Genomic DNA, 22,353 nt, shown 5'->3' on the forward strand with positions numbered 1-22,353 from the left:
GGTTGGTCTGTAGTTTCATTTTTCTGTAGTGTCTTTATCAGCCTTCTGTATTATGGTGATGTTGGCTTCATATAGTAGGTTAGGTAGTGTTCCCTCTCCTTCAATTTTTTGGAAGAGTTTAAGCAGCTTCTTGAAATGACTGATAACATTTACCTGTGAAGCCATCTGGTCCTAGGCTTTTTCTTGACAGGAGTTTTGATGACTGTTTCAATCTCTTTTACTTGTGAGTGGTTTGCTGAGGTCTTCTATTTTTTCTCAAGTCAGTGTAGGTTGTTCATGCGTTTGTGGGAAATCATCCATTTCACCTAAGCTGTCTAGTTTGTGGGCATACAGTTGTTCATAGTATCCTCTCATGATCTTCTTTTAAATCTCTTCAGAGTCCTTGGTAATGATCCATCTCTCATTTCTGATTTTATTTATTTGAATCTTCTTTTTATCTTCTTTGTCTTTGTCAGTCTAGCTAAGGGTTTGTCAATTTTACTGACCTCCACAAAGAACAAACTTTAGGTCTTACTGATTCTATCTATTGCTTTTTTTTGGTTCTCTGTTTCATTTATTTCTGCTCTTATCATTCTTATTTTTTACCTTCTACTTGCTTTGGTACTAGTTTGATGCTCTTTCTCTAGTTTCTCCAGGTGTTCAGTTAGGTCTTTGATTTTAGCTCTTTCCTCCTTTTTAATGTAGGCATTTAGGGTTATGAATTTCCCTCTCAGCACCTTCACTTATTTTTTTTAACCATTTTTTATTGTGAAATAGAACACATACAAAGAAAAGAAAGAAAAAAGCAACACTTTTCAAAGTACACTGTTAAAGAACAGATTTCAGAGATTGTTATGGGTTAACATTCCACTATTTCAGATTTTTCCTACTAGCTGCTCCAAAACACTGGAGGCTAGAGGAAATATTAATATAGTGATTCAGCAGTCATATTCGTTTGTTAAATTCTATTTTCTCTATTATACCCCGTCCTCCTTTGATCCTTCTCCCTATTTATAGGGATTTTTAGGCAATTCCCATTGACTTTCTCATGTTGAGAAGGGGTTTCTATATTACAGGATGGGGAGATGCAATTAGTTGATAAACTTGGAGAGTATGGTCCCTCTGAGTTTCAGGTTTTATCTGACCTAGGAACCCACTGGAAATGATAGGTTCCAGGAAAGCAAACTTAATACATGAAACTTTTACAGAGTTTCAGTTCAAGCCTTAGGTGTTCTTAAGAGTTAACAGGATTATGTGCTAGAGAAAATTTAGGTTCTGAACAAAATAAACCTCTCTTCCTTTGGTCACACATAGCAGGTGAAGTTCAAAAATACAATGTCATCCCTACCCCGTATTCTGATTTACCTTAGTCCTAACCTGATCGGCTTTATTCTTATCTCTAGCTGAAGCTTGATCTCTTTTTCAATTTCTTTAATAGCTGTTATATGTGGCAATGCATACAAGATTCTTCAGAAATGCAGAACTCATACTCTGAGTCTTAGGTATCACGCAGATACCCAGGTTCCAGGGAAATACCAGGTTATACATATATAGCAAGCTTCTCAAAACCTAGACATAACAATTAAGCTCTGGACTAAATGTGACTGCACTATGATTACTTTCCAGGAACCAAGAGCCTCTAGATGGGTTCCTAGGCCAGATAAATCCTGAAATCCAGAGGGGCCAGCCTCTCCAGTACATCAGCTAGTACCATCCCCCTATCCCATATTATCAACAGCCCTTTCCAACATGAAAAAGTTAGAATGGGCATAGCCCAAATACCCCTAAAGTCACCTCCAGAGAACCTCTTTTGTTGTTCTCCCTCTAAGCCAATTCGAAAGGTGAACTCACTGCCCTCCCCACTATGTGTGACACGGACTCCCCAGGGGTAGAAATCTCCTTGGCAATGTGGGACAGGACTTCTGGGATGGGCAAGGACCTGACATCATGGGATTGAGATGGTCTTCTTGGCCAGGGCAGGGAAGAGAGAAATGGGACAGAGTGGGGTTTCAGTGGCTGAGAGACTTCAGTCAGAGTGTGTTTGTGTGTGAGGGGGGTTGTCCTGGGGGTTGTTCTTGTGCATTATATAGATATGCTTTGTAGTCTGTTGTATATTGGAGTAGACTGAGGTTGGGGGCAGAGGGAGTCCCTGGAACTGTTGAACTGTGTTCCAGTGGCCTGGATTCTTGAAGATTATTATGTAGGTGTGTGGCTTTTGCAGAGTGGCCATGTGACTGTGGAGGCCTTGTGTCTGATGCTCCTTTTGTCTTGGGTATGAAGAGATGGGGGAAAAATGAGGATAAAAAATAAATAAATGATGGGGGTGTGGGGACTAGGGGGAGTTAGGTGGATTGGGATGATGGTTGTTGGTGGTGGGGAAGGGTGGGGAGTATGAGATGCATGAGTTTTTTCTTTATTCTTTTAATTTCTTTTTCTGGAGTGACACAAATATTCTGGGGTGATCATGGTGCTAAGTGCACAGCTGATGTGGTGGTGTTGTAGCCCACCACATCAAAGTACAGTCAGTAGTACTTTGGATGGACTGTATGTGTGTGAAGATATCTCAATGTAAAGAATTTTTAAAAATGCTTTAAAAAAAGTATAAAGAGAATCTACAAAAGCTGATTCTTAGAAGAGATCAATAAAATGGACCAAACTTTACCGAGACTGACAAAGAAAGAAGAGGGAGGATATAAATAACTGAAATCAGAAAAGACAGAGGGGTTACTACTGACCCCACAGAAATAAAAAGGGATATAAGAGGATATTATGAGCAACTGTATGCCAACAAACTAGACAGTTTAGATAAACTGGACAAATCTCTAGAAACACAAAAATTATCTACATTGACTCAAGAAGAAAGAGAAGATCTCAACAAACCAATAACTAGTAAAGAGGCTGAATCAATAATGAAAGACCTCCCAAAAGAGAAAAGCACAGTACCAAAAGGCTTCACAGGGAAATTTTCTAAAACATTCCAAGAATTTATACCAATGCTGCTCAAACTCTTCCAAAAAACTGAAGAGAGGGAATACTCCTTAATTAATTCTATGACACCAACATCACTCTCAGATCAAAGCCAAATACAGATACCACAAGAAAACTAAAGATCAGTACCCCTTCATATACATATTCATATAAAAATCCTCAGCAAGGTATTTAGGAAACTGAATCCAACAGCATATCAATACAAGTACATATCATAATCAAATGGGATTCATCACACATATACAAAGGTGTTCAACATAAAAAAATAAATATAATACTCCACGTTAACAAAATGAAGCAGAAAAAGGGGCATAATCATCTCAACTGATGTAGAAATGGCATTTGACAAACTAAAGTATCCCTTCCTTTTTTTAAGAATAAAATAAAGTTACATTTGACAACACAGTTGCCCTTCAATTATTAATGACAGTTATCAAAGGCTTGCTTCACAAGTGTATAAACAAAGCCTTTGTCCACATCACACACAGTACTCAACAAATAACATGTAATGAAAGCAAGTATTAGTCTATATTGCCAGATTAAATTTTCTTCCAGAAATATTTTAATAAAAATTGGCCATTCCAAGAAACACCTATTGCATGCCCATCAAATAAAAGAGAAACATAACATTTGCCTAAGAGTTACTTCTGGAGAATTTTTCTTTCATTGTTCGGATTGGCCTCACTCTCTCTAAGCCCAACTCTGCAGTTGAAGTCATTGTCCTCCCCACCACCTGGGATGTGGCATCCAGGGATGGGTCCAGCCCTGGCACCGTGGGATCAGCAGTTTCATCCTGACCAAAAGGGGGAAAAGAAGTGTAACTAATAAAGTGTCGGTGGCTGGGAGAGCTCAAATAGAGTCAAGAGGCTACTCTGGAGGTCACTCTTAACGTACGCTTCAGTTGGACATTGCTACCTATCATGACTTGCCAAACCCAACCAAAATCATTCCAGCCAATCCTAAAATACACCTAGGGCAATATGTAAGATTCTACAAAGGTTTCATGCACTAGGGTAACTTTTCAGAGGCCTGCAGCCTCCAGATGGGTCCTGGGACCAGATAAGTCCTGAAACCTAGAGGGCCCAGCCTCTCCAGAACAACAGATAATTCCATCTCACTACCCCATATTATCAACAGCACCTTCCAACATGAAAAAGTTAGAATGGCCATAGCCCAAACACCCCTAAAGAGTGGGATAAAAGATCAAAGATGATGGTGGAGTTACACAGAGAAGGTAGTAGATTTAGCAAAAGAATATGATTGCGGAATCATTAAATTGATATTTCTCTTAGTCTCCAGTATCTTAGAGCAACTAGAAGTAAAAACCTAAAACTGTGGAATTGTAACGCATACCAAAGTCTGAAATCTGTTCTACAACTAATTGCTGTGCTGTGCTTTGAAATTTATTGCTTTATTTTTGTATACATGTTATTTTTCACAGAAAAGAAAAAAAAAGTTGATTATGATGATAAAAAAATATTTAAGCCTTCTAGCCTCCTATATTCTGGAGCAGCTAGAAGGAAAAATCTGAGAGGATCATATGGTAGCCCATGACAAACTCTGGAATCTATCATGTAACTAGTTGTTGAAGAGCGCTTTGAAAACTATTATTTTTTCTTTCTTTGCTTTGTATGTATATTATACAATTTAAAAAGGTAAAAAAAAAAAAGACAGTCATTTTACTAGCAAAAAAAAAAAAAGAGAGAGAGAGAACCAAAACGAAATAAAAAATTTATCGTATGGCTATGATTTAAAGGGGGAAAAAACTAGCAGACACTCGAGCACATCAACAACCAAAGTCCATTATCAAAATCACATTCCTTCTTATGGGCTATGATTAGGAATCTGAATACAGACCAAAATAAAATACATTATAAATGTTGAATTATTTAGGTCAAGGGACCTCTATAGAAGCATCTGTGCCTTCAAAGGTATTGCAGTTTGAGACTCAATTTCAAAATAAGACAAAACAAATGTTAACAGAAGACATAAAAGGCTGAAGTGTCTGGGCAGCAACTCTGTCAAAGGGAAGGCCTAGCTGCCTTCAGCTTCACTCTCTGCTCTTCTTTCTGGCTACATTCATCTTAAGGAGGGTGGAGCAGAGGAAGAATAGACTTGGCTTCTGTCTGTCTCTTTGACCTCCTTGAGTAGGCTGCTCATGAGGGAGCCAAGCTGGAAGGGAGTCCCTCCACAGAGCCTCCACTGGTCCTCATCTGGAAAGCCTGGGATGAGGGATAGGGTGCTGGAATCTGGCCTCCCAGGGAAGGCCTTCTCTCCTGTCCCCAGGGGACATACTCAGCTGACCCACAGCACATTCTAGGGAAGAAGGGGAGCAAGAAAATGTCAGCAAACTGGTTAGGGAAGGCCCCAAAGCTGACCACACCCCATATAAGACAGGTCCTTCTCTCTGCCTGTGACCCCAGGAGGGGGAGGCAGACACTACATCCAGAACTAGAAAGCACTAACTCCCAAAAAGGTAAAAAAGGATTCTAAATTCCCCATATACTCTAAACCGGATAAAACAAATCTTGATTTAAAAAAAATTTGTTTTAAACATTTGCCAAGACGGAAATCAAAGATAAACAGAAGGCACACCAGTTTTGCTCACTTTTTTTTTTCTCAGATTTTGGAGATTTTGTTTTGGTTTTATTGTTTTTTACAAATTCAAATTAAACATGAAAAAACAACTTCAAAAAAAATTTAACAGTTCAAGAAAAGCATCAGTTGTACTCTAGACATTTACAACCTATCACAATTTAAATTTCAGTGGTAAAGACAGTAAGTTTTAGGATTATTTTTGTGATCATATATCAGAAAGAAAAAACTCTTAACACCTTTTCTTCAATTTTTTTTTTTTTTTTAATTACATGGGCAGGCACCAGGAAACGAACCCGGGTCCTCTGGCATGGCAGGCAAGCATTCTTGCCTACTGAGCCACCGTGGCCCGCCCCCTTTTCTTCAATTTTAAAACCACACCAGCAACAACCAAAAGTCAATTTTTCCAAAAGGCAATGTTCTCCACACCAGAAGGTAGGCATGACTCAAAGAAGAAACAATTTGGGTTTTTCCTGCCTTCAAGATATTTATCAAATCCTGTATTTCTCACAGGCTTTTGAAACACATAGAAAATAAGAAATATTCCAATGAACGAAACATAGCAAATGTCAGAATTAAGCAAGACACATTCTTTTGGGGATATGGCTGTTTAAAAAAAATCCAATCTGGATATGCAAAATAAGCACAGAAATTCAGCCTCTTTTTTTCTTCTTAAAAAATCCGTTTTTCCAGAGTTAAGGGGTTATCCTGGAGGTTATTCTTACACATTTTATAGATAGTCCTTTTTTAGTATTAGTGAGGCTAGAGGGAAATGCCTGGAACTGTAGAGCTGTGTTCCAGTAGCCATGTTCCTTGAAGATGACTGCATAATGATATAGATTTTGCAATGTAACTGTGTGATTGTGAAAACCTTGTGTCTGATGCTTCTTTTATCTACCGTATGGACAGATGAGTAAAACATACGGATTAAAAATAAATAAATAATAGGGGGAACAAATGTTAAAATAAATTGAGTAGACTGAAATACTAGTGATCAATGAAAGGGAGTGGTAGGGGGGAATAGAAAAAAAGGGGGAACAAAAGTTAAAACACATTGGGTAGATGGAAATACTAGCATCAATGAGAGGGAGGGTAAGGGGTATGGTGTGTATGAGTTTTTCTTTTTTAGTGAAGGACTAAAAGTTCAGGAAAGTAAAGAGAGGAAAGGGAGCACATACTATTAATACAAAAAGGAGTAAAGTTGTGCAAACTCAAGCAGTTTATAACAGATTAGGGTCATACTCCAAGACACCAAAAGCTGGTTGAAGAAATTCACCATTCTGCAGGTTTGTACTGCTGCGTGAAGATCAGCAAAGAACAATTAACTGCCTTGGAGCAATCCCTCTTCCCACTTCATTCCAGAAACAGAATCCTGTTTCTGCATCATGTCTCCACAAGGAGGGCCTCTCATTCCACCACCCAGACCATCTCAAAGGCCTCTATGTCCCCTCAGGTGGTTATCTCCATAGTCCCCTTCTTGGCTGCTTGAGGCTTCTTCTCATCCACATTCAGACAAACCTCATTTTTGAACATGATGGACCTGTTGTTAAGGCCCTTCTGAACAGGTTCAGAGTCATCAAACACAACAAAACCAAAATTAGGTGATTTCCCATCACTATTAAAGCACAGCTCCACCATATTCCCATAACTTTGAAAAAAATCTTTAAGGTTCTTATCCTGGTTCTGGTTCAGGATCGGGCTGGTTCAGCAACAGTTTCTTCTAAATGTTCTTCCAAGTCATTGCTGACAGTCTGACCATAGAAAGTTCCAGGATCATCAGGTATCACCTCTGGTAACTCTTGTCTTTCTTCAGGTTTCTCCACTTCTTACTCAGACTCCTCCTGAGGCTCAGTGACAAAGTCACCAAGGACCTCATCATTATATCTGAAAACATCATTGTGAATGTAGAACTTACTTGCAACAGAGCCCTCAGGAGCAAGAGCAAAAGTCTGCATGAATCTCCTCAAAGCCTGATTCTTATAAGAGAACAAGTCCTATCACCTGTACCACTATGTCATCATTTAGAGTGGCATGAGCATCAACATGGTGTATCTTAGTGTGGCTGTTGGTCAAGTTCTGGGACATCACTTTCCTATGGATTTCTTTCTTTCCACAGACCACATCTGCTGGTTTTTCATTGGAATCCAATCCCCCATGGACATAAGAAGGATTTTTTCCATAAAATCTGTGTAGCATGTTTGGGGCCTGGTTCAGTAGTATATAATACTGTCTCACAAATTTCCGCCTGACCAGTAGACTAGGCTTCTAGGACTAGGCTTCTCCATAACCACTGCTTTGGTCAATTCAACCTGTGTGGCTGAGCGAGAGAAGAACAAGCTTTGATCCACAGCAGGGTGGATGGCAAGAAGTCCCTCATCCAACTGTGTTTGGAAGGAACCCTTTCTAATAGAAACACTTAGAATACCAGGAACAGAAGGAAACTTCCTCAATATGACAAAGGGTATTGTGTTAGTTTGAAACTGTCATATACTTTAGAAAAGCCATGTCCTTTCAACCTTGACCCAATCTTGTAGGGCCTGACATATTGTCTAGGGTGAAACTTTTGATTAGACTACTTCCATGGAGACTGACCCATTCAACTGTATGTGTGACCTTTTGATCAGGTTACTTCCATGGAGATATGGCACACCCAAATGTGGGTGTGACCTTTTGATTACATGGAGATGTGGTCCTGCCCATTTAACATGGGTTTTAACTATTTACTGGAGTCCTTAAAAGGGGAAACATTTTGGAGACACCTCAGACACAGACACAGATGAAGACACAGATGTTTGGAAATGTAGAAGCTGCAACAGACATCGGGTGCTGAGAGAGCCAACAGAAGCTAGATAAGAACCAGAAGTGACATATACGAAGACATCTGGAGATGCCTGGAGGGCTGAAAGAGAGAGCAGACACCTAGACATGGATGTTTGGTGATGCAGAACCCAGCAGACATTGCCATGTGCCTTCCCACAAGATGCTAAGCAAGCCAGAAGCCAGAAGGCAAAAAGATCCACAGGGGTTGAGAGAGCCATTTGAAAACAGAAGCCAAAGGACCAGCAGATTCCTGCCATGTGCCTTCCCAGCTGAGAGAGGTGTTCCAGACACCACAGCCCTTTTTGAGTCGAGGTATCTTTCTCTGCCTGCCTTAGTTTGGACTTATGAACCGTATGGCCTTAAGAACTGCAAACTTGGAACTAAATAAATCCCCGTTATAAAAGCTATTCCATTTCTGGTATATTGCAATCTGGCAGCATTAGCAAACTAAAACAGGTTTTGATATCAGAGAATTGGAATGCTGTGGTCTGTAAATACCACAATTTACAATACCATAATACAATTCTGGAAGAATTATAATATACTTGATAGAAAAGGCCTGAATTGCTTTAAACAGACTGCTGGTGGAAATACAGACTCTAAAGTCACCTTTAATGAGGGTTTAGACAGAAATGATGAATGTGTCATGGCAAACTGGAAGAATAGGGACCTGTGTTTTAAAGTGGCAGAGATTTTGACAAAATTAGGTACTGCTGTTGGCTGGAAGGCAGAATTTAAAAGCAATGATCTAGGATACTTAGCTGAAGAGATTTTCAAACTAAATGTTGAAAATGCAGCCTGGTTTCTTCTAGCAGCTTACAGTAAAAAGTGAGAAGAATGAGGTAAGTTGAAAACTGAACTCTTGGGTATAAAGAAACAAGAAACTGGTGGTGTGGAAAATTCTGGGCTTCCAGAAAGGGAGACCCCAGCAGTTAGTATACATGTGAGGATTTAATCAAACATGGAACCAGTCACCCATTTCAGAAGAAGTCAGGATTGGAAATGGAGTTATCCAGAAGGGATTTGCGGAAAGTCCTATTGCAAGATGGTTATGATCCCTGCATACTGCATAGAAAACCAATGAGAATGTTGCAGAATCTGTATAAACAGATTGTGCTGGTTTGAAAGCATTGGGTAACCCAGAAAAGCCATGTTTTAATAACAGATTCAATCTTGTGGAGGTAGCCATTTCTTTTAATTCTGATTCAACATTGTATGTAGAAACTTTGATTAGATTATCTCCACAGAGATGTGGCATGCTGAGTTGTGGGTGTGACCTTTTGATTAAATGGAGATGTGACTCCCCTCATTCAAGTTGGGTCTTGATTAGTTTACTGGAATCCTTTAAAAGAGGAAACATTTTGGAGAGAGTCAGAGACAACAGAAACCTCAGAGCTGACAGAGAGAGCATGTGTAGACCCTTGCAGAATAGTTGTTCAGAGAACAGAGACCCGGCTGTCTGGAGATGCTTGGAGCCCAGCAGACCATGAGATGTTAATCAAGCCAGAATCTGGAGAGAGCCAAAAGAAGCCAAGAGATGAAAGCCCCAGAGAGGCAGAGTGAAAAACCCCTACAGGAACAGAGGCCAAAAGCAAGGAAGTTCAGAAGCAAAGAGACCCAGTTGATGCAAATCATGTGACTACCCAGCTACAGGTGTTCCTGATACACTGACCTTCTTTGAATTAAGTTTCTTCCCCTGGATGCCTTAGTTTGGACAATTTTAAACTTGTAACTTATAAAATTCCCCCTTTTAAAAGCCATTCTGTTGCTGGTATATTGCATTCTGGCAGCTTACAAATCGAAAGACAGATCCACTGCCAGTCTGGACTAAAAGGGACAGAAAAGGCACAGATTAAAGGAACAAATGCTTCAGAAGCAGAACCATGGAAACTAAAGTCTAGAGCCAGGAAATCTAGAGCCAGGAGAGCAAACCCACCCATACACACAGAGAAGGTGAGTTTGCCCTGGAAGCAGAAGGCAGGTTTATCAGTTTGCTAATAATGCTACCAGAAAGCAATATTCCAGAAACAGAACTGCTTTTAAAAAGAGAATTTAATAAATCACAAGTTTATAGTTTTAAGGTCATCAATATGTCCTAACTAAGGCATCCAGAAAAAGATACTGTAGCTCAAGGAAGGCTGATCTGGGAAGGCACGTGGCTGGTGTCTGCTGGTCTTTGTTCCTGGTTCCCCTGCTTTCAGTTTCTGATGCCAGTGGTTACCCCTCTGAGTCTGTGGGTCTTCACTTAGCATCTCCGGGACACAACTCTGTGTTCTGGCTTGCTTAGTATCTCATGGAAAGGACCATGGCAACATCTGCTGGGCTATGCCTGTGTCTAGGCATCTACTCTCTGCTGACACTCCAAGCATCTCCAAACATTCGTGTTTCTGTCAGCTCTGAAAGAATTGTTCTACAAGCATCTGCAGTTTCTCCAAAATGTTTCCTCTTTCAAAGGTCTCTATTAAACTAATCAAGACCCACCTTGAATGGATGAAGTCACAACTCCCATTTAATCAAAAGACACACACAGAATTGGGCATGCCACATCTCTGTTGAAAAAATCTAATCAAAAGTTTGTGCGCTGTGATATCCTATCGGGATTAAAAGAAATGGCTGTCCCCAAAAGACTGGATCAGGATTAAAACATGGCTTTTCTGGGGTATATAATAATCTCAAAGCAGCACAGTGGCATCCTGCTTTGTTGTTTGAGAAGAGTTTTGCCACCTCAGGCCTCAGAAAGGGTGGACCACACTCCTTGGACACTAGGGAGAGCCTTACTGCTGCCCCATTGTTCGGAAGGGATTGACAGTGTGTCCTGGATTTGGCAGAGAGCCTGGATGCTGCCCATTGCTTGGAGAGGATGGAACTGAGAAGACAGTGGTCTCCCCGATGCTCCCCAACACTGCAACTCTTACCCCAGCTTGGAGAGAACCGGGCAGCTGTGTAAGCCCTTTGAGATGAGACTGCCACTCTCTCAAGCCCTAAGGATAAATGACTCTCAGAGTTTGAAATCTAATTAAGTATGCACTGCAGGTTTTCAGAACTGTTTGGATCTGTGACCCCTGTTCTCCTTTCAATTTTGCTCTATGCAAATAGGAACATTTATCCAATGACAGTCTTTCCTTTTATACTGCAGCAGACAACTTGTTCTGAGTTTCACAAGTCAACAGCCAGAGAGTTTCTGCCTTAGGGAAACGATGCCTGTAACTGACCTCAATGAGATCTGTTTTTGTTACTGAAATGGTAAGGCATTTTTGATATTGTGATGTAATGACTGCATCTTGTATATGGAAAGAACATGTCTTTTGGGGGTCCAGAGGGTGGAATGTGCTATTTGAAACTGCTATGTACCCCACAAAAACCATTTTCTTTCAATCTTGATCCAATCTGTGGGGGCAGACCTATTGTTTTGGGTGGAACCTTTGATTAGATTGTTTTCACAGAGACTGACCCACACAATTGTAGATCTGGCACACCCAACTGTGGGTGTGATCTTTTGATTAGATAGAGATGTGACTCCACAATTTAATGTGTGTCTTGATTAGTTTACTGGAGTCCTTTAAAAGGGGAAATATTTTGAGAAAATTGGGAACCAATATAGATGCAGACATCTGGAGAAGCAGAAAGAGCTGAGAAAGTCATCTGAACATAGAGCTGGGAGAGAAGAAATCTCTGGCCCCAGAAGATGCTAAGCTAAGAGATAAAACCCAGAGTGTTGCCACAGAGCAGCTAAAGTAAAGGCCCAAAGACTCCTGGAGAGGAAGCCACTGGAATCAACATAGAAACACTAAAAGTGGGAACAAGAACCAGGTGATGCCAGCCACATGCCTTCTCATATGACAGACACTGGCCTTTCTTTGGAGTTCTGATATCCTTCTGTGGATGGCTTAGTTTGGATATTTCCATGGTCTTAGAACTGTAAACTTGTAACATATTAAATTCTCTTTTTAAAAGCTGTTCCATTTCTGGTATATACATTCTGGCAACTTTAGCAAACTGAAACAGAATCTTTCTTTGGATGCCTTAGTTTGGACATATTTATGGCCTTAGAACTGCAAACCTGTAACTTAATAAATCTCCTTTGCAAAAGCCAACCCATTTCTGGTATATTACAATCTGGTAGCATTAGCAAACTAAAACAGGTATCTACAAAAAACCCAAAGCTAACATCATATGCAATGGTGAAAGAGTGGCAGCTTTCCTTCCAAGATCAGGAAAAAGACAAGTATGCTCACTGTCACCATTGTTATGTAACACTGGATTGGAAGTTTTAGCCACAGCAATCAGAAAAAGAAAGGAAATAAAAGGCATCCAATTGTAAAGGAAGAAGTTTAACCTTCCCTATTTGCAGATGACACGATTCCATATGCAGAAAATCCTGAAAAATCCATAACAAAGCTACCAGAGTTAATAAATTCAGCAAAGTAGCAAAGTACAAGATCAACACCAACAAATTGGTAGTGGTATATATACTACCAACGTATCAGTACACTAGTACTGAACAATCTGAAGAAGAAATCAAGAAAAAATATTCCTATTACAACAGTAACTAAAAGAATAAAATATCTAGGAATAAATTAAACCATGGATGTAAAGTTTTTCTATACAAAAAACTATAGGACACTGCTGAAAGAAATCAAAGAAGATCTAAATAGGGTGGTGCAATGGTGTCTCAGCAGCAGATTTCTCACTTGCTCTGCCAGATACCCAGGCTTGATTATCAGTGTCTGCCCATGCAAAAACAAAAAAATTTACAAAGAGTATCTAAATAAATGGAAGGACAGTCCACCTTCATTGATTGGAAGACTACATATTAAGACAGAATTCTACCAAAACAAATTTACAGATCCAATATAATCCCAATCAAAATTCCAATAGTCTTCTTTGTAGAAATGGAAAATCAACAGTCAAATTCTTTTAGAAGATTAAGGGACCCCAAATAGCCAAAATCATCTTGAAAAAGAAGAACAAAGTGTGAGGACTCACATTTACCAATCTTAAAATTTATTTCAAAGCTATGGTAATTAAATCAGCATGATAGTTGCACAAGTACAGCATACAAACCAATGGTATCAAACTAACAGTTCAGAAACAAACCCTCACATCTATTGCCAACAGATTTTTAAAAATATTTTTATTTTAAGCAACAAAAGTACAAACATTCCTGACATGGTTACAATCAATGGCTCACAATATCATCACATAGTTGTGGATTCATCACCATGATCATTCTTTTGAACATCTGCGTCTCTCCAGCAAAAGAAAGAAAAAAAAAAAAACTCATACATGCCACAACCCTCACCCCACCCTCATAGACTACTAGTATTTCAATCCATTCAATTTATTTTAACCTTTGTTGCCCCTATTATTTGTTTAATTCTTATCCATATTTTTTATTCATCTGTCCATATCGTAAATAAAAGGAACATCAGATACAAGGTTTTCACAATTGCAGTCACACTGCAAAAGCTGTATCATTATACAATCATCTTCAATAAACATGGCTACTGGAACACACTTCTACACTTTCAGGTAATACCCTCTAGCCACTGAAATACACCATAAACTAAAAAGGGATTATCTATATAATGTATAAGAATAACCTCCTGGATAACCTTTCAACTCTGTTTGAAATCTCAGTCACTGACACTTTATTTTGTCTCATTTCTCTCTTACCCCTTTTGGTTGAGAAGGTTTTCTCAATTTCTTGATACTGAGTCCCAGATAATCCCAGGATTTCTGGCCCACACTGCCCGGGAAGCTTACACCCCTGGGAATCATGTCCCATGTACAGAGGGGGAGGGCAGTGAATCCACCTGCCGTGTCGGCTGAGAGAGAGAGAGGTTGCCAACAGATTTTTGACAACATTGTCAAGTCCACTCAGTTGGATTAAGGACCTTAATATAAGAAGCAAAACTCTAAAACTCCTAGAAAAAAAATATAGGAAAGCATCTTGAAGATACTGTCTTCGTTAATACTTTCTTAAACTTTACATTAAAAGCATGAGCAACGAAAGAAGAAATAAGCGGGACATCATCAAAATTAAAAACGTGTCTGCATGTAAGGACTTAATCATGAGAGTAGAAAAGCAACCTACAGAATGGAAGTACTTGGAAACCGCACATCCAGTAGAGGTTTAATATTCATAATATATAAAGAACTCCTACAATTCAACAACAAGAAGGCAAACAATCCAATTTAAAAATGGGCCAAAAAGGAAGGTTCCAATTCAGCAGCTTAGTGAGGTGTGAAATTTAGTTCATACTCCGTAACAGCTAGTAAATAGCCAGGAACGTGTTTAGGCCACATCAGTGACCAGACACAGCATACACTAGTCTGGACAAGCTTGGACCAGCTGTGATCCTACACAGAACTGTAAGTTCCCCAAGCCCTGGAGGCTGGCACCCCTCCCCCCAACCCTACCAGACTTTAAGGTACATTACAAAGCAAAAGAGCTCAAAACAGCACGGTACTGGCATAAAGAGAAACATAAATGACTAACAGAATCAAATAGAGTGTTCAAATATAGACCCTCTCATCTACGGACAATAGATTTTTGATAATGCAGTCAAACCAACTCACCTGAGACAGAACAATCTCTTCAATAAATGGTGGCTAGAGAACTGGATATTCACATGCAAAAGAATGAAAGAGGCTCCATATCTCACATCCTATCCAAAAATTAACTCAAAATGGATCAAAGACTTAAACATCAGCTCTAAGACCATGAAACTTTTAGAAGAAAATGTAGGGAAATATCTTATAAATCTTATAATAGGAGGCAGTTTCCTAGCTCTTACACCCAAAACATGGGCATTGAAAAAATTAATGGAACACCTCAAAATTAAACACTTTTGTGCATCAAAGAACTTTGTCAAGAAAGTGAAAAGACAGCCTATACAATGGGAGACAATATTTGGAAACTATATATCAGATAAAGGTCTAGTATCCAGAATATATAATGAGATTGTTCAACTCAACAACAAAAAGACAAAAAACTCAATTACAAAATGGGTAAAAGACATGAACAGACACTTCTAAAGAGAGGAAATACAAATGGCCAAAAGGCACATGAAAAGAATGCTCAACCTCCCTGGCTAATAGGAAAATGCAAATCAAAACCAGAATGAGATTTATGGGATACAGCAAAGGCAGTGCTAACAGGGAAATTTATTGCCCAAAATGCCTATATCAAAAAAGAAGAAAGAGCAAAAATTCAGGAATTAACTGTCCACTTGGAAGAACTAGAGAAAGAATACCAAACTAACCCCAAGGCAAGCAAAAGTAAAGAAATAACAAAGATTAGAGCAGAAATATATGAAATTGAGAACATGAAAACATTCAAGAAAAACAACAAAACCAGAAGTTAGTTCTTTTAGAGAATCAATAAAATTGATGATCCCTTAGTAAAGCTGACAAAAAGAAGAGAGAGAATGCAAATAAAATCAGAAATGGAAGAGGAGACATAACCACTGACCCCGCAGAAATAAAGGAGGTAATGAGAGGATACTATAAACAACTATATACTAATAAACTAGACAATGTAGATGAAATGGACAAGTTCCTAGAAAGGCATGAACAACCAATATTGACTCAAAAAGAAACAGAGGACCTCAACAAACCAACCACAAGTAAATAAATTGAATCAGTCATCAAGAAGCTCCCCAAAAAGAAAAGTCTGGGACCAGATGGCTTTCAAGAAAGACTTACTACCAACCTTCTCAAACTCTTCAAAAAATTGAAGACAAGGAAAGGCTACTAACTCATTCTATGAAGCCAATACACACTCATACCAAAGCCAGAAAAAGATATTACCAAAAAAAATTACAGACCAATGTCTCTGTGAATATAGATGCAAAAATCCTCAACAAAATTCTTGCAAATCGAATCCAGCAACACATTAAAAGAATTATATACCATGACCAAGAGGGATTTATTCCAGGTATGCAAGGATGGTTTAGCATAAGAAAATCAATTAATATAATACACCATATCAACAAATCAAAGCAGAAAAACCACATGATTATCTCGATTGATGCAGAAAAGGCATTTGACAAAATTCAACATCCTTTCTTGATGAAAACACTTCAAAGGATAGGAATACAAGGGAACTTCCTCAACATGATAAAGGGAATATATGAAAAACCCACAGAAAACACCATCCTCAATGAGGAAAGACTGAAAACTTTCCCCTTATGATCAGGAACACGGTAAGGATGTCCCCTGTCACCTCTGTTATCAACATTGTGTTGGAAGTTCTAGCCAGAGCAATCAGATAAGAAAAAGAAACACAGGGCATCAAAATTGGAAAGGAAGAAGTAAAACTCACTGTTTGCAGACAATATGATACTGTATGTTGAAAACCCTGAAAAAACCACAGCAAAGCTATTAGAGCTAATAGATGAGTACAGAAAAGTGGCAGGTTACAAGATCAAGACTCAAAAAATCCATAGTGTTTCTATTCACTACTAATGAACAATCTGAGGGGGAAATCAAGGAAAAAATTCCATTTATAATCGCAACCAAAAGAATAAAATATTTAAGAATAAATTTAACTAAGGATACAAAAGACTTACACAAAGAAAACTACAAGAAATTGCTAAAAGAAATCATGGGAGACCTAAATAAATGGAAGGGCATACCATGTTTATGGACTGAAAGACTAAATAGAGTTAAAATGTCAATTCTACCTAAATTGATTTATAGATTCAATGCAATCACAATCAAAATTCCAAAAAGTTACTTATAGATTCAATGCAATCCCCATTAAAATTCCAAAAAGTTACTTTGCAGAAATAGAAAAAGTAATAACCAAATTTATTTGGAAAGGCAGGGTGCCCCGAATAGCTAAAAATATCTTGAGAAAGAAAAATAAAGTCAGAGGTCTCACACTAACTGACTTTTAGGCGTATTATGAAGCGATATAGTGTTGAAAACAGCATTGTGCTGGTATAAAGATTGATATACTGACCAATATGAATCGAATAGAGTGTTCAGATATAGATCCTCTCCTCTACGGACAATTGATCTTTGATAAGGCAGCAAGCCAACTCACCTGGGACAGAACAGTCTCTTCAATAAATGGTGGCTAGAGAACTGGATGGATATGCAAAAGCATGAAACAGGATCCATATCTCACACCTTATACAAAAATTAACTGAAAATGGATAAAAGACCTAAACATTAGACCTAAGACCCTAAAAATTTTAGAAAAAAATATAGGGAAACATCTTTTAAATCTTACAATAGGAAGTGGTTTCCTAGATCTTACACCCAAAGCTTGAGCACTGAAGGAAGAAATAGATAAATGGGAACTCCTCAAAATTAAACACTGTTTTGCATCAAAGAGCTTTGCCAAGAAAATAAAAAGGCATTCAATGCAATGGAAGACAATATTTGGAAACCACATATCCGATAAGGGTCTAGTATCCAGAATAAAGAGATTGTTCAACTCAACAACAAAAACACAACTCAGTGGGAGACAATATTTGGAAATCACATATCCGATAAGGGTCTAGGATCCAGAATAAAGAGATCATTCAACTCAACAACAAAAAGACAAACAACTCAATTTAAAAAACTGGCGAAAGACATGAACATATACATCTCAGAAGAGGAAATGCAAATAGCTAAAAAGCACATGAAAAGATGCCAATCAAAAACCATGATGAGACCTACACCTACTAGAATGGCCATTATCAATAAAACACAAAATGACAAGTGCAGGAGGGGATGTGGAGAAAGAAGCACACTTATCCATTGTTGATGGGAATGTCAAATGGTACAACCACTGTGGAAGGCAGTTTGGCGGTTCCTCAGGAAGCTAAGTATGGAATTGCCATATGATCTGGCAATACCATTGCTAGGTATCTATTCAGAGGACATGAGGGCAAGGACACAAACAGACATTTGCACATCAATGTTTACAGCAGCATTATTTACAATTGCCAAGAGATGGAAACAGCCCAAATGTACATCAACAGATGTGTGGCTGAACAAGTTGAGGTATATACATACCATGAAATATTAAACAGCTGTAACACAGAATAAAGTCATTAAGCATGTAACAATGTGGATGGGTGGATGGACCTTGAAGACATTATGCTGGAGTGAAATTAGCCAGTAACAAAAGCACAAATACTGTATGGTCTCACTGATACGAAATAACATTAATGAGTGAACTTGGAGAATTTCAGTTAAGAACACAGGTTATCAGGAGATAGAAATAGGGTAGAGACTGGGTAATTGGAGCTGAAGGGATACAGATTGTGCAACAGGACTGATAGTAAAAATTCAGAAATGGATGGCATAATACTATATGATTGTAGCACAATAATGTAAGTATATTGAATGAAGGTGAATATGAGAATGATAGAGGGAGAAGGGTTGGGGGCACATATGAAACCAGAAGGAAAGATAGATGATAAAGACTGAGATGGTATAATCTAGAAATGCCTAAAGTGTACAATGATAGTGACTAAATGTACAAATTAAAAATGTTTTTGCATGAGAGGAAGAATAAAGGAATGACAATATTGCAGGGTGTTGCAAACAGATGGTCATTCATATTTTAAAACTTCAACTTGTACATGAGACTAAAGCAAGAAATGTTTATTGGGTACAAAATTTATATTTTGACTAGTGCATTTCCTAACTTATATGAACAGTTTAACTGAACACCATAAGTACATGGAACCTTGAATAGGGCATGAGATTTTATTGGTTTGTCCAGGTTAGTGTGATAAATCCCAGAGTAATTTGACCAGTGAATAAAGAAGTATTTGCAAAGTCCCCCTGGGGGAATGGGAAGAAAGGGGGAAAGTTCAACTTCACTATCTGGAGAATTCCTGGTATTCTCACAAGCAGTGGGGACAACCACATCAGTAGATTGAGCCAACTGTGAAAACCTTGTGTCTGATGCTTTTTTTTTTAATCTACAGTATGGACAGATGAGTAAAACATATGGATTAAAAATAAATAAATACTGGGGGAACAAATGTTAAAATAAATTTAGTAGATCGAAATGCTAGTGATCAATGAAAGAGAGAGGTAAGTGGTATGTTATGTATGAATTTTTTCTGTTTTTTATTTCTTTTTCTGCACTGATGCAAATGTTCTAACAAATGATCATGATGATGAATATACAACTATGTGATGAAAACAAGAATGTTCATATTGTATGTTGATTGGTTTCATTAATAAAAATTTTTAAAAAAGAACATTAATGCCTAGCAATGCCTCAAGGTGTGTAATTTTGAAGCTAATTAGCATTATCAAACTTGAACGTTTGCCGCAGTACTCAGTGCTCAAGGAACTAGGTGCAATGGAAAGGAGGTATGGACAAATGAACCCCACCAAAAACACAAAGTTCAGATGTATCTATAACAAATAAACAAGAAAACAGGATTCTGGGAGGAGGGGCCAAGACAGCGGCTTAGCAATGTGCGCGTTTTAGTTTGTCCTCCAGAACAACTACTAAATAACCAGAAACAGTACAGAACAGATCCCGGAGCCACGTCAGTGACCGGACACACAGCATACCCCAGTCTGGACCAGCTGCGAGCCTCCCCAGAACTGTGAGTTTTCCAAGCTGCGGCGGCCGGTGGCCGGTGCCCCTCCTCCACAGGCGGCTACCCAGAGGGGAAGGGAAAGAGACTCTAAACCTGGTGAAGGTGGAGGTTGCTCATTGGGCTAATGGAAAAAGAGGAAAGGGGAGAAAAAAGAGGTTTTAGTGGCTGTGTTTCTACAGAGACTTGGCTGCCTCTGCATTCAGCTGCTGCTGCAACTGCCCCAGGTATAGGTAGAAAGAGACTGCTTTCAGGGCTGTCGCCGGCCTGTGCCTTCCCCAGCGGGGGGTGGGGGTGAAGCCCAACTCAGGTGGAATCCCTCCCTCAAGGAGTTCAGACCCCAGGGCTTGGCAATCTGAAGCCATTAAAACCAGCCTACAATCTCGCCTCTGTCACCACCACGGCCCCAGCAGGAAGAGTCTTCCAAACTTAAAGGTGCCGCAACATCTTTTGCAGGTGCGACCTGCAGGCAGACAAGCACCACATACTGGGCAGGATAAGAAAATCAGAGCCCAGAGATTTCACAGGAAAGTCTTTTAACCTGCTGGGTCTCACCCTCAGGGAAAACTGATGCGGGTGACTCCTTCCCCCTGATAGGAGGCCAGTTTAGTCCGGGAAAACCCGGCTGGAGTCGATAATACCTACGTAGACCCTCCTACGGGCGGGGAGGGAAAAGGCACCATACAAGCAGGGCAACATACAAGAAAACAAGAACTGAAAAATCATCCTGGGCAACACACAAGAAAACAAGAACTGAAAAATCATCCTCTGTTAAACAAAACCTAAGCTAAAGGTCCAGAAAAAGCTGAACTGAAGGTCAAAGAACACATAGACAACAAATTCATCTAGCACGAAAACCCTAGGTAAGAAAAGTGAAAGCAATCTCCAGAATAAAATAATTAAGGTAATTAAATGTCTAGACACCAGCAAAAAATAACAAATCATATCAGGAAAATTGAAGATATGTCCCAGTGAAAGGAAAAACCAATAGTTCAAATGAGATACAAGAACTGAAACAATTAATTCAGAATATATGAACAGACATGGAAAACCTCATCAAAAACCAAATCAGTGAATTGAGGGAGGATATGAAGAAGGCAAGGAAAGAACAAAAAGAAGAAATGGAAAGTCTGAAAAAAGAAATCACAGAACTTATAGGAATAAAAGGTACAGTAGAAGAGATGAAAAAAACAATGGAAACCTACAATGGTAGATTTCAAGAGACAGAGGTTAGAATTAGTGAACTGGAGGACGGATCATCTGAAATTTGACAAGAAACAGAACCTATAAGGAAAAAAATGGAAAAATATGAGCAGGGACTCAGGAAACTGAATGATAATATGAAGTGCACAAATATACGTGTTGTGGGTGTCCCAGAAGGAGAAGAGACGGGAAAAGGAAGAGAAAAACTAATGGAAGAAATTATCACTGAAAATTTCCCAACTCTTATGAAAGACCTAAAATTACAGATCCAAAAAGGCAGCGCACCCCAAAGAGAATAGATCCAAATAGACCTACTCCAAGACACTTACTAATCAGAATGTCAGAGGTCAAAGAGAAGAGAGGACCTTGAAAGCAGCAAGAGAAAAGCAATCCACTACATACAACGGAAACCCAATAAGACTATGTGTAGATTTCTCAGCAGAAACCATGGAGGCGAGAAGACAGTGGGATGATATATTTAAATTACTAAAAGAGAAAAACTGCCAACCAAGAATTCTATACCCAGCAAAATTGTCCTTCAAAAATGAGGGAAAAATTAAAACATTTTCAGACAAAAAATCACTGAGAGAATTTGTGACCAAGAGATCAGCTCTGCAAGAAATACTAAAGGGAGCACTAGAGACAGATACAAAAAGACAGAAGAGAGAGGTGTGGAGAAGAGTGTAGAAAGAAGGAAAATTAGATATGACATACAAAATACAAAAGGCAAAATGGTAGAGGAAAGTACTATCCAAACAGTAATAACACTAAATGTTAATGGATTGAATTCCCCAATCAAAAGACATAGACTGGCAGAATGGATTAAAAAACAGGATCCTTCTATATGCTGTCTACAGGAAACACATCTTAGACCCAAAGATAAACATAGGTTGAAAGTGAAAGGTTGGGAAAAGATATTTCATGCAAATAACAACCAGAAAAAAGCAGGAGTAGCTATACTAATATCCACCAATTAGACCTCAAATGTAAAACAGTTAAAAGAGACAAAGAAGGATACTATGTACTAATAAAAGGAACAATTAAACAAGAAGACATAACAATCATAAATATTTATGCACCGAACCAGAATGCCCCAAAATACATGAGGCAAACACTGAAAAGGGAAATAGACACATCTACCATAATAGTTGGAGACTTCAATTCCCCACTCTCATCAATGGACAGAACATCTAGAAAGAGG

At 38.8% G+C, this 22,353-nt stretch overlaps 1 protein-coding gene and 1 pseudogene across 5 annotated transcripts in view; both read right to left on the reverse strand.

Moving 5' to 3' along the window:
- Positions 1 to 22,353, reverse strand: part of R3HDM2 (R3H domain containing 2) — a 301,698-nt gene that overhangs the window by 150,611 nt on the left and 128,734 nt on the right. The gene's annotated exons all lie outside the window — the stretch shown is intronic.
- Positions 6,319 to 8,144, reverse strand: LOC143690296 (ras GTPase-activating protein-binding protein 1 pseudogene; annotated as a pseudogene).

The sequence above is a fragment of the Tamandua tetradactyla genome, chromosome 7 (assembly GCF_023851605.1).
Source record: "Tamandua tetradactyla isolate mTamTet1 chromosome 7, mTamTet1.pri, whole genome shotgun sequence".
Classification (NCBI taxonomy): domain Eukaryota; kingdom Metazoa; phylum Chordata; class Mammalia; order Pilosa; family Myrmecophagidae; genus Tamandua; species Tamandua tetradactyla.